Genomic DNA, 11,404 nt, shown 5'->3' on the forward strand with positions numbered 1-11,404 from the left:
TAGTAAAGCGCTAAAAGGGAATAAAAGTATTCTACTTCTACTTCTACTACACCACCATTACTAATACTACTAATAATAATAATATTGTAAAAATACAATAAAAAACAATGTACTTTACCACATTAAAACAGAAAGCTGTGTGTGCTCGGGGGTTTTGATATATCAAGCTCTACAATCTGTAGTACTAGAGCTTTAAAGATGACAGACAGTTCATTGTGTACAATATTAGCTTTTAAGCCACCAGAAGCATTTAAAACCGTTCTTTATGAATCTCAGATACAGTGTAATGATGCAAGAACTATAAAACATTCTCTCCATGTTCCTTCATAATCTTGCTACACACTTCATCACCGTCTATCGCCGCACCTGTTTTCTCAGATGGAATATTCTCTGCACTAGGTAACCGTTTTTCCCAATTCACGAGCTGAAATGTTGTGAAAACCTGACCAGTACAGTGTGAAGGTCTCTCAGGACAGCTATCAAATGAGCGAATGTTGTTTCCTGCAAGCTGGGATCAGCTTTAATGTCAATTTTAAGGTTGCTCGGAGGATAAGTAAGATCTTTAGGACAGCACGGCCTAGCAGAAATGGCAGAATGCAAAACACATGACGCGGGAAATACAATATTTGACTTCTTTCTGGGTCAGCCAAAGAAGAAATAAGAGATCCCATCGAAAACATGCCACTTCCAGACATTCTGGCTAATGAACAATTCAGCTGCATGGACACTTTAGTTAAACAATAGAGTAATTTTTGCTTTCATTCCTTAAAATAATGAATGATAATTCAACCGAAAGTACGCTAAACCAAAACCAGATATATGCTAATGGAATTGTACGTTTTGTGGTTTCTGTGACCCGAACATTAAGGACTTTATGTATAGATGGAATCATAATCAAACTGCAAAATAAGTCTACTAAGAAGAAGAAGAAGAAGAAGAAGAAGAAGAAGAAGAAGAAGAAGAAGAAGAAGAAGACTTTATTTGTCACATATAGGTTACAGCACAGTAAAGTTATTTTCTTCACATATGCCAGCTTGTTGAAGGTGGATCTGTGAAGATGCTCATGATGCATACACTAATAGATCCAGAGAGCCCCGATTCAGTCTTGAGGTTAAGGAACTAATTTTTTTTCTTGAGTTTGAGTTTCCCAAACCTGGGGTTCTCCGGAAAACAAGACGAGCCAGAGTTTTGCAATCTTTTTCTTAATGAACCTAAACAAGGCAAACAAGTACAGTTTATATCTGGTACCTTCGTATCAGGAGCTTGGGGAGAGGAAAATTGATGAAAACCAGTTTAAGAGACTTTGAGATCATCTCAACTGCTTTTACTGATTAATTCAAGACCAAAACTAGATTCATTTGAAATCCACTGTTGGAAATTGATGTCAATTACATACTGACTGTTTTATTACTCTAAGACTCCTTTCTTGCTCCTGAATTCCACTTCATTACAACTCAAACACATTGAAACAGTGATTTTAGATAAGGAACATTTTTTAAACTACACTCGCTAACACTCATCTCTAGGACTGGGGAAGGGGTTTTAGTAATGGTGAAAAATATTGCATCATAACACAAATACATCACATTGGCATAGGCAACTGAGTGGCATAACAGAAGCGTGTCATGTCGTTAGGAGATCAGATATCTATCTAATCTATGGCCAGGTGTCTGAGGCTCAAACTTAACAATACAAAACAAAAATACACTGAAACAACAGAGTACACAGACAAATTAAACGAGGATTAACACAGAACAGGTAAACACAATCAGGAGACAAACCAGTGACAAGACAAGCTGAAAGTATAAAACTACGTATCATTCAATAGATTCTGAAGTTTTGTTAACAAAAGCAAAGCAAAAATACAAAAACATGTGCAGTCCATTATACTTTTTTTTATATAGTGATTATACAGTCTTTATACAGTTTTACACATTTAGTCATTAATAAAAACATTATAAAAACACTGACACCTGACAATTCTTAACACTGACAATCATTACTATGTAATGATGTTATTATATTACAATATCAATATCATGTAGTCATACAGCTCATGTGCTATGTGATATAAAAATAAATCTATCCCAAAAGCCTCTATTAACTCATTTATACATTCTATCATCTATAGTTATTAGATTATTATTGTTGCACCAGGTGTCAGTAAACATTTAGGGCATTTGACAGATGCCTTTATCCAGTGTGACTTACATTTAGCTCATTTAGACTGACAAACTGAAAGTTAAAGGCATTGCTCAAGGACCCAACTGTGGCAGCTTGGCGTTCCTTTGTGATACTTATACTGCATGATACTCACTGTTAACATATTGGTTATTAAAATTTTCGATAATATATTTGTAAATGTTGGAAAAGAACACTAAATATAATAGTATAGAAGTATTGAATAGAAACGCTATTAACACATTAACATATTTTTCACCATAACTCTATCTAAAACATCTAACTGCAGCCGACTGGAGAACTTTCTGGAATGTTCTAACAGTCCACCTTCATCCTCCATTATGAAGGAACGATTCAGCCTGAGGTGACATGTGTAGTCTGCTGGAGATATAAGTGGACTTGACGGACACTTCGCTCAGTTTCCCACATTGGAGCTGTTTGATTTCCAGAAAACAGCTTTGACTTTGCAGCTCTGCTCCAAAGAGTAAATGTGTGCACACGTCGAGCTGTTCTGCCTTTCTGACCTGATGAACCGTTCTTTTAAAAGCTATTCAGCAGGGAAAGAGAGAGTAGGATGTGTGTAGGATGTGTGTTCACAGACAGAAAATGAAATTTTATGCATCTTTAAAATAGTAGAATACACAGAAATATACAGTGTAGCTCTCACAGAGTTTAATGATTGGGCGAGGAAAGATTAAGGTCCTCCCTAATTTGTGAAAACTTGCTTGATAATACATGCAAAAATCATTACTCACAGAATCTTTGGAGGATTTCATTCATTTTCTACTGCTTATCCGAACTACCCGGAGGAAATCCCGGAGGCACAAGGAGAACATGCAAACTCCACACACACACAAGGTGGAGGTGGGAATCGAACCCCGACCCTGGAGGTGTGAGGCGAACTTGCTAACCACTAAGCCACCGTGCCCTCTTTGGAGGATTTGGTCATTTGTAAATAAAGGTCCAGAATATAGATTGATTATAACAATTATGTGTCTAAATCCATACAACCCAAGACCAGTGAAATTTGTGTAAGCCTGTTTCCACTTCAAACAAAATCACTGTTATATTTCAACTTCTCCAGTCTTCATTCATTCATTCATCCATTCATCTTCTACCGCTTATCCGAACTACCTCGGGTCACGAGGAGCCTGTGCCTATCTCAGGCGTCATCGGGCATCAAGGCAGGATACACCCCGGACGGAGTGCCAACCCATCGCAGGGCTTCTCCAGTCTTAAATAAGCAAATTTTTATTTTGGATTAATTATGACTTAATACTTGCATCAGAGCCACTTAAAGTTTGCCATTTATCAGACTGCATTTGCAAATTAGCACCCTATATTTGAGTTTTTCCACCGTAGTCATATAGCCTTCTTTATTTCGCTACAAAAAAGAAGAGCTGTTCTGGGTTTGTTATAGATTTCCCAGGCTCTCTGTCTTTGAACCACAAGGTGGAATCAGACCCATAAATCATTTCCACATGACACAAGCTGAAGACATACTGTAATTTACACATCTGCCACTGATTACAGTTGCCGGCCAGATTGCCCTCGCCAGACTCCTCTCTCTTGTGGTCTTGAAATTCCAAAAAAGTTTGAGTCAAAATTCCATTCCTTCAATGTCCTACTCCAGTGTAAATGAACCGCCTCAGGCTTAAACAAATACCTGGGAGGCATGGCTAGGTTTATATAAAATCATTTCAGAAATCATAACTGGAGGGATAGCCCAGAAGTCATCATCTTCCAAGAGTCAGGAATGTCCTACTGAGGTCAGGGAGTGTATCCTGGTGAACAAACCGTGGAAGCATGTGCACCGGGAAGAATACACTCTGCTTCTAAATTCACGGCTAATCGAAATGCAGTCGTGTGCTGACAGATTTAGTGCTTGTGATTACATTTTTTAAGTGAAAAGCCCACAGGTTTCTTTCATGAGAGAAGATTCTTCTCATTCCTATAAACTGTTAAACAGCAAAATGAAGCAAATGTTAGACTACACATGTACTTCTGCGGTAAGAAGACTGAGCAGGTTGAAGGTTAGATAGGTTTCCCATCAGGTGACTACAGAGGATCTGTTAACACCACATGAGAGTGAAAATTAAAGCTGCTGCATGCTCAGACGATGGTCCATCTCTCAAAACCAGTTCAATTAAGCACTGATTTATCACTGAAGATCAACAAAGTCAGTCGTTTTTTCCCCCACATGAAATGATATTGTGAGCAGGCTGTTCATTATTAAATGATTCTATAAAGAGTCTATCTAAAGGGTCTAAGATGCACATTGAGAGCAACTGAGTAATTGATTCATGACAGATTTATTCTGGTCAGGCTCAGAGAAGGTCCGCAGCTTATCCCAGTCCATCACAGGCCGTTTATCTGAAATTAGCATCAACTCCATTTAACACCTGTTATTTCGTCTTCGACCTCTTAAGTATACTTGGAACAATAAGTATTGGAGCATCTGAAAACCATCTTCCTCTGTCTTCTGATGTCCACTCCTAGACTTCCGCATCAAAAAAAATATAGAATCAACAGTCACGGGTCTAGAATATGACAGTGCTCGTGCTCCATGACATGCAGTAAAGTGGAGTAAGTCAGGAGGGGTTTAGTTTGGTCTGTTGCTCTCCAGTGTGTACAAGCATAACCAAACATGGTAAAAAACACTGATGTGCTGTGATACTGTACACTGCTCTTAAAGTGCATCTTCTCTCGAAATAGTTACACAGTCCTAAAGATCCAGCATGTAATCAGAGTGATCTATGGGACCTGTCATAATTTAAGTAGTGTATGTGATCATAACTAAAGCATTTAATCAGATATTTGATAAAGTGGTTAATGCTTGATATTTGCTAAGGAATATCTTGAAAGATAGCTTTCCTCCTCCATATAAGGTCACAACAACGGGAGCTGGGTTACAATGTGTTTGCACAAGAGTTTGGTTTACACTTGTCAATATTAGCGAGGCGATAGTACAGACGCAGTCAGTTTATCTTAATAGTCATGATAAATACAAGCAAGCTGCTATCTGCTTCTAAAGATCATTTTGATATGAAGTAGCTGGATAATACATTTAGTAATTATATGAGAATAAAGAACAGATAGAATAGACAGCATTGCACACAATACGTTTTTAAGCGCCTTATCCGTTGCAGAAGGGTCTGTACCTAATTTACCAATATGTACTGGGGTTCTGTACAGAAGCTTCACTATTTAATGTGTAACTGGACCATGAACTAGATGACTTGCATGTCTTCGAATAAAGAAGCTCCATCTTATACAAACAAATATACCCATGTGTACTGTATGTGCATTAGGTTTCATGCACATTTCTGTTTACCGTTCCTGCTTTTCAACAATCATTACACATACATTTATTTGCCAAAGACATTTATCCATGGTTAGTTGGAGTATAACACAACATATATGGATCTATTTAGCTTTCCAAAGTATAAGTATCATTACCTGCATTCTGATTCAAGCTTAAACTGCGTATGAACTTAAACTAATGTTAAAAAAAATTCCCTGGGGTAAATCCTAGAGATAGAAATACTAGCAGTGAGGGGCATCAGGGTTGTTGTTAAAAGGGAATGTTGTATAATAATTCTGATCAGTATTGTTTGAACGTGCCTTTCATTTCTAACAAAAGTATTTGTCTTAATTGAAGCAAGTAGCTGCAATTTTCTAACCAGGCAGCTACTCAAGAAGGAACGCTTTCCTGTTTCCACTTTTTTGAGGATCTTGATCTACGATTTTTGTCTCATCAGCAATCTTGACACTAAAACAAACAGCAAAAGGACAGAATAGTGAGCCTTTTTTTCATATCTATATTTGTATCTGTTCATTCAATATTTAGATACTTGGCTAACGGCCAGTTAATGAGATAATAAAATCTCAGTGGTGATGGTGGCTTTAAACAACAGAGTGCCTGCAAGGGGACACCAGCAATGTCACTACATTAAATACTGTACAGCCTAGTGCATTATTAGAACTAAATCTCTCATGTGCCTTGTGATAGACAGTCGTTCCATCCACATTGTGCTGTATTCCCACCTCATGTCTGGTGTAAAGGATAAACTTTGGTTCTAAAGAGCTAAACGAAGACGCTGGATATCTTTCACTAGTTAACTCTGATTATTAAACCCATTTTATTTTATCCCACAGAAGTTAAATTTTCATAAAATTCCACCTCAGTACAAATGAAGAGGATTGATGTAGTGTGGAAATTAAATATATAGCTGTGTAGATCACTGTTAAGCCCAACGGTGGCTCTCTGGCACTCAAAGCCTACAGCGCAAAATATTCCCAGGACAAAACATTACCAGTCTGTAATATTTCATCAGAAATGGCACACGCTGTAGTGACATGGTGAATATTTCCCAGACTTGCTTCGATTTATTGCCACTGCCTAAGGCTTCTCATGTTTCTCAGAGGGCAGAAATCAAAAACTGTTTAAAATCACACACTGGCATTTCTATCGTTTGACACATTTTAATTGCAGCACGCTTCACAAACACTTGCAAATGACACTAACAGCTGAACATTTTAGAAAACAACTTTAGCTAAACTAGTAACAATTATATAGGTCAAGTGGAGCTAAGTACCAACATGCTGGTATCATCATCAGACTAATACAAGTACATGGCTTAATTGTGTTGGGGTTTGACTCCCACCTCATGTTCTCCCAGTGCTTTAGGGGTTTCCTCTTCCTTACTCCAGTTTTCTCTCCAATCCAAAGACATGCATTGTAGGCTTGCTGTCATCTCTAAATTGTCTGTAGTGTGTGAATGGGTTTGTGAGTGGGTGTGATTCTTCCCTGTGATATGTTGGCACCCCGTCCAGGGTGTCCACCACCTTGTGCCCCGTGTCCCCTGAGATAGACTCCAGGTTCCCTGTGACCCTGTGTATGATAATTGCTACAGAAATTGGATGGATGGTCATATATGGACAACTGTTTCTGATAAGTCTAAATTGTGTCCTCTAATCTGGAATTTAGAATGCCAGTGTGACCATGTTTAAGTTACTACATGAAAATTTACTCCTTCGGAATATTCAACACTTTGCTCTCAGAAACTTGTACATGCTCCCTCAATGATTCAATATCATGCAAATTATCCTAAATGTTTTGTCATGAATCTATTTACATCTCAGTGTGTTTTTGTAGAACCACTATATCATATGTTCATGCTTTTGATTTTGATGCTGTCTAATATGACCGTAAACAATCTGGCATAGATAGAAAACTTGCTTCTGCCTCATAAATAGATCAAGGTTGTACATCAAATCCACATTTTCTCCATGAGCCCTACGTTAAATTACAGAGTTCCTGAAGTCAATGTTATAGTGTGTTAGCTTTGTGAAATGTTTCTTTTTCTTTTTGAAGGACATCATGATTCCTAATTGGGAAGACCCAGGAAAGTCTGTCAGTGTTCAGTGTGCCAGTAATTGTCTCATATAGGATCATTTACACAGAGAGTTTACAGATTTTCCCCAAAAGCACCAGGATCCTTTTATAAGAGAGTCTAATTGCAATGAAACACATTCCCTGTATCCTGGGAGACAAAGCATCGATCAGGGCCAGACACATGCTCATGCACTCTGCTGCAGAAGTCCTCCAGTCTTGTGGCTTATACCATCTAAGGAAAAGGACCTGACTTGGCATGACAGTACTCCAGCTCCAAAGGTTTTCCACTGTAAGACGCCTGCTTAGTGTATGATAAACAGCATGCTAGCATGGAACAGTTCAAGGACTAAACCTCAAAGAGGATTTTTTATTAATCAAAGAACATCTGCAGTTTTCTTGATAAAACAACCCAAAAAGAAGATGGTTTCAGCGCATCAGTTGTTTTGAGCTCATAATTGAGGAACGTTAAAAGTGGCAGCTCTTTATCTTCTCTAATTAGGCTGCACTATGCAGAGGTCCTGCACTTTAAACATCTCAAATTAAATTAATTATGGAAGATTATTCATTAACTTGGTCCTTGCTTGGCACAAGCAAACAGTATAATCACCCAGTGCAACGGATCAATGTCATTTCTACATAAAAATATTTAATTCACTCCAGGCAGATCACTACATCTTACTGTATAGTTATAACCTGATGTATGTCCGGTATCCTGAGAAACACCTTTATATGGTCAGATTTTGATATTTTATACTATATGTATATTTCTAAACTCTGCTGACTTTCCTGAGCTGTCATTTTTTTCACAACCTATCTCTTTACTAGCTTAAATAAATAATCGGCTGCTGGCAACGTCTAAAATATATAAATTATAAATAATTATAAGCATTGACTTGAAAACTGCCTGATAATAAGCTAGAATATTATTTATATCTGCTCTGAAACCATAACAACTAACAACTCAGTGGTGTTAATATAATTAGCTAAATAACACTCTTTTACTACTTAGCTAGCAAAGTTGAAGTGCTAGCTGCTCAAAAACATCCAAAAATCAAATAGTATCTAAACTAAAAAAAATTTGAGAATTTTGTTAGGATTTTTAATTCTTTAATGTGTTTACAGTGTATATTTCTAAAAGTGTTAAAACAGCAGTAGAACTATAAAATTGTAGCTGTGATTTTTACGCTAATACACAACTCTATAGTGTATGTAGTCCTGTAAATGCAGCTTTGTGCTGTATATGTATTGTATAAAATAAGTCTGCATGTGCCAAAGTCTGCAGAAAATGTCAAAAATGACAGTATGGATGTTTTAAATATTAATTTCCAGCAGTTCAATTCAATTCAATTCAATTCAATTTTATTTGTACAGCACTTTTAACAATGGACATTGTCTCAAAGCGGCTTTACGGAACATGTAAAATGTGTATGTAAAGTTAAAATGTCATTTCAAAAGGTAGTTCAACAATTTAAGAACATTTTTTAATATTAATCAACCATTCATAACATTACATGAAGGTGATGGTGATAAAGATGGCAAATATGTTCAATCCATTTGGTCCAATACTATTTGAGCAAGACCAATTTGTCTATCAGTTAGTCTCAAATACTCTCACTGCAACTACAACAAATTCACATCCCTATTTTATTAAACTGAAGAGTAAATTGTGTGCTACAGCTTAACTTTATTTATTCACACTGCCAGTTAAAACCTACTGTACAAGTCCATTTATGTTCCAAGGTACATTAGTTATTAAAGTCCAGATACAGTTGTTTTTTTTAATTCTACACTAAATGCACTAGGTTTCAGACACCTTATGGTCATATGTAAGAGTGCACAGCTTCAGTCACTGATCCCACACACTGCACCCAGCACTTCCCAACACTGTCTCTCTGTGTTATAGCTGTCAGTGTCAACCTTATAACTTCCTGCCTCCGAACCAACCTCAACGCTACATCTGACCTCAGTGTATCTGCTGCTCACTGTTCCTACAGACACTGCATCTGAAACCTTTCTGCAGGAAATATTAGAGTAGTATTCTCTACTATTTAAATACACCAAACTATTTTACTATTTACTATGTAAATACACCAAATTTATTGAAAATGAAGAAAAGAAGAAACTGCCTCATAAGATATGAGCAAATTAGCAGTTAATCAACAGAACATGCAAAACATTATGGATAATTGAAATGTACAAGTTTCTTGTTTGCAGTATAACTTTATACAATAGGTCAAGCAGATGTTTCTAACAGATGTTCTCCTAGGAGATATTATGTCAGAAATATGTACAGCAAATATATCATTTATTTTAGATATTGAAGAGGTCTTTGTTCTCATATTTTATCATAGTATATCATATTAGGCATTAGCAGTGTTTTTTTTTTTTTTTTTTTTATGTGTTATGCATATTAAAAAGAAAAAAAATCTAATTATCCAAATAAAGTTAAATGAAAGTTAAGAGCTGAGTGTTATTATTGAGCTAATTGATCAGTGGGGATGTTTAGTGTGCAGATAAACCCTTGTGAGAGAGAGACTCTTACCTGAGAAAGTGTAGTCTGATGAACGCAGAGCCGCGCGCTAATAAGGAACGCGATCATCCGCGCATTTTCCCCAAATCCCGCTAAATAAAGCGCACTGGTGAAGCCCCACCTTCCCGCTATCTGTCCTGCATACCGCTATTCGTCACTATTAGCAACCTCTCCTCCTCTTTCTCCTCCTCCCGCGACTCCTCTTCTCAGCTTTCTTCTTAATTCTAAACTGTAAAAGCCTGTGACTCTGCCAAGCAACCTGCAAGACCAGATCAGACCATCTAAAAAGAAAAAATATATATATATATATATATATTTATATATATATAAACCGCATTTTGGATGTGGTTCCCTAATGATAAAGGTGTTGGACTACTGATCGGAAGGTCATGAGTTCGAATCCCAGGTCCACCAAGCTGCCACTGCTGGGCCCCTGAGCTACAGTAGGCTCTTAACGCTCAGTTGTATAAATTGAAATTAAAAACTGTAACTCACTCTGGATAAGGGAACATTTTGGTTCATATGTAAATCTGTGGAATAAGTCGAATTTCGATGAAAAAGTCCTGTTTAAGTGCATCTCATCTCAAAAATATGACGTGAAAATGAACGCACTTTATAAAAGCTTTATAATGGGGAAAGGCACATCATATATCCACCACATGCACAATATGGAAAATGTTAAAATAACAATGTGGGGTATAAAAAATAACACTTACAGTATATGACCAGTATATGAGACGCATAATGTCTAACCACATTTGCAAATTTCCAGTAAATGTACGTGGATCTTGTGCAGTTCTTGCGCCTTTTCTCTAAAGTACATAAAAGACCAGAGGAGTAACATTTGTTCCCAGCTTAACACTCAGAGAAGTGCTTCTTACTGAGGAAAAAACTTAGCATCTGAAAATATCTTGGATATAGACATATATATATATATATATATATATATATATATATATATATATATATATATATATATATATATGGTAATTCTTATTAGTAAGATACCCATAAAACAAATTGGCAGGACTCTGCTTTACTCACATGTTTCTAACTGGTTAATAATTATCATGTCTATTTATTTCCTTCGCTTTGCATAGCTTTGCATAGTCCTAGTCTTTTTCTGTCTGCTCAGTTGGTATTTTCAGTATATGGTAAACACCCATATCAAGTGGGACGTACAACAATGCTTTTCAGTCTCAATGGATTAATACATTAACACTGGTTCACTGGTTAAAGGCTTAGGATTTCATCCACCTAAAAAATTCTGTTCAGGTTTTTTTCTCTAAGAAATA

At 36.7% G+C, this 11,404-nt stretch overlaps 1 protein-coding gene across 2 annotated transcripts in view; it reads right to left on the reverse strand.

Moving 5' to 3' along the window:
* The window catches only part of cald1b (caldesmon 1b), a 28,959-nt gene extending 18,684 nt beyond the window's left edge, over nucleotides 1-10,275 (reverse strand). For both annotated transcript variants that reach the window (XR_009649346.1, XM_060884550.1), the window contains exon 1: nucleotides 10,122-10,275. The gene's annotated coding sequence lies outside the window, so the exon portion shown is untranslated. The remainder of the gene's footprint in view (nucleotides 1-10,121) is intronic.
* Between the last annotated feature and the right edge of the window lie 1,129 nt (nucleotides 10,276-11,404).

This window comes from Tachysurus vachellii, chromosome 13, assembly GCF_030014155.1.
Source record: "Tachysurus vachellii isolate PV-2020 chromosome 13, HZAU_Pvac_v1, whole genome shotgun sequence".
Taxonomy (NCBI): domain Eukaryota; kingdom Metazoa; phylum Chordata; class Actinopteri; order Siluriformes; family Bagridae; genus Tachysurus; species Tachysurus vachellii.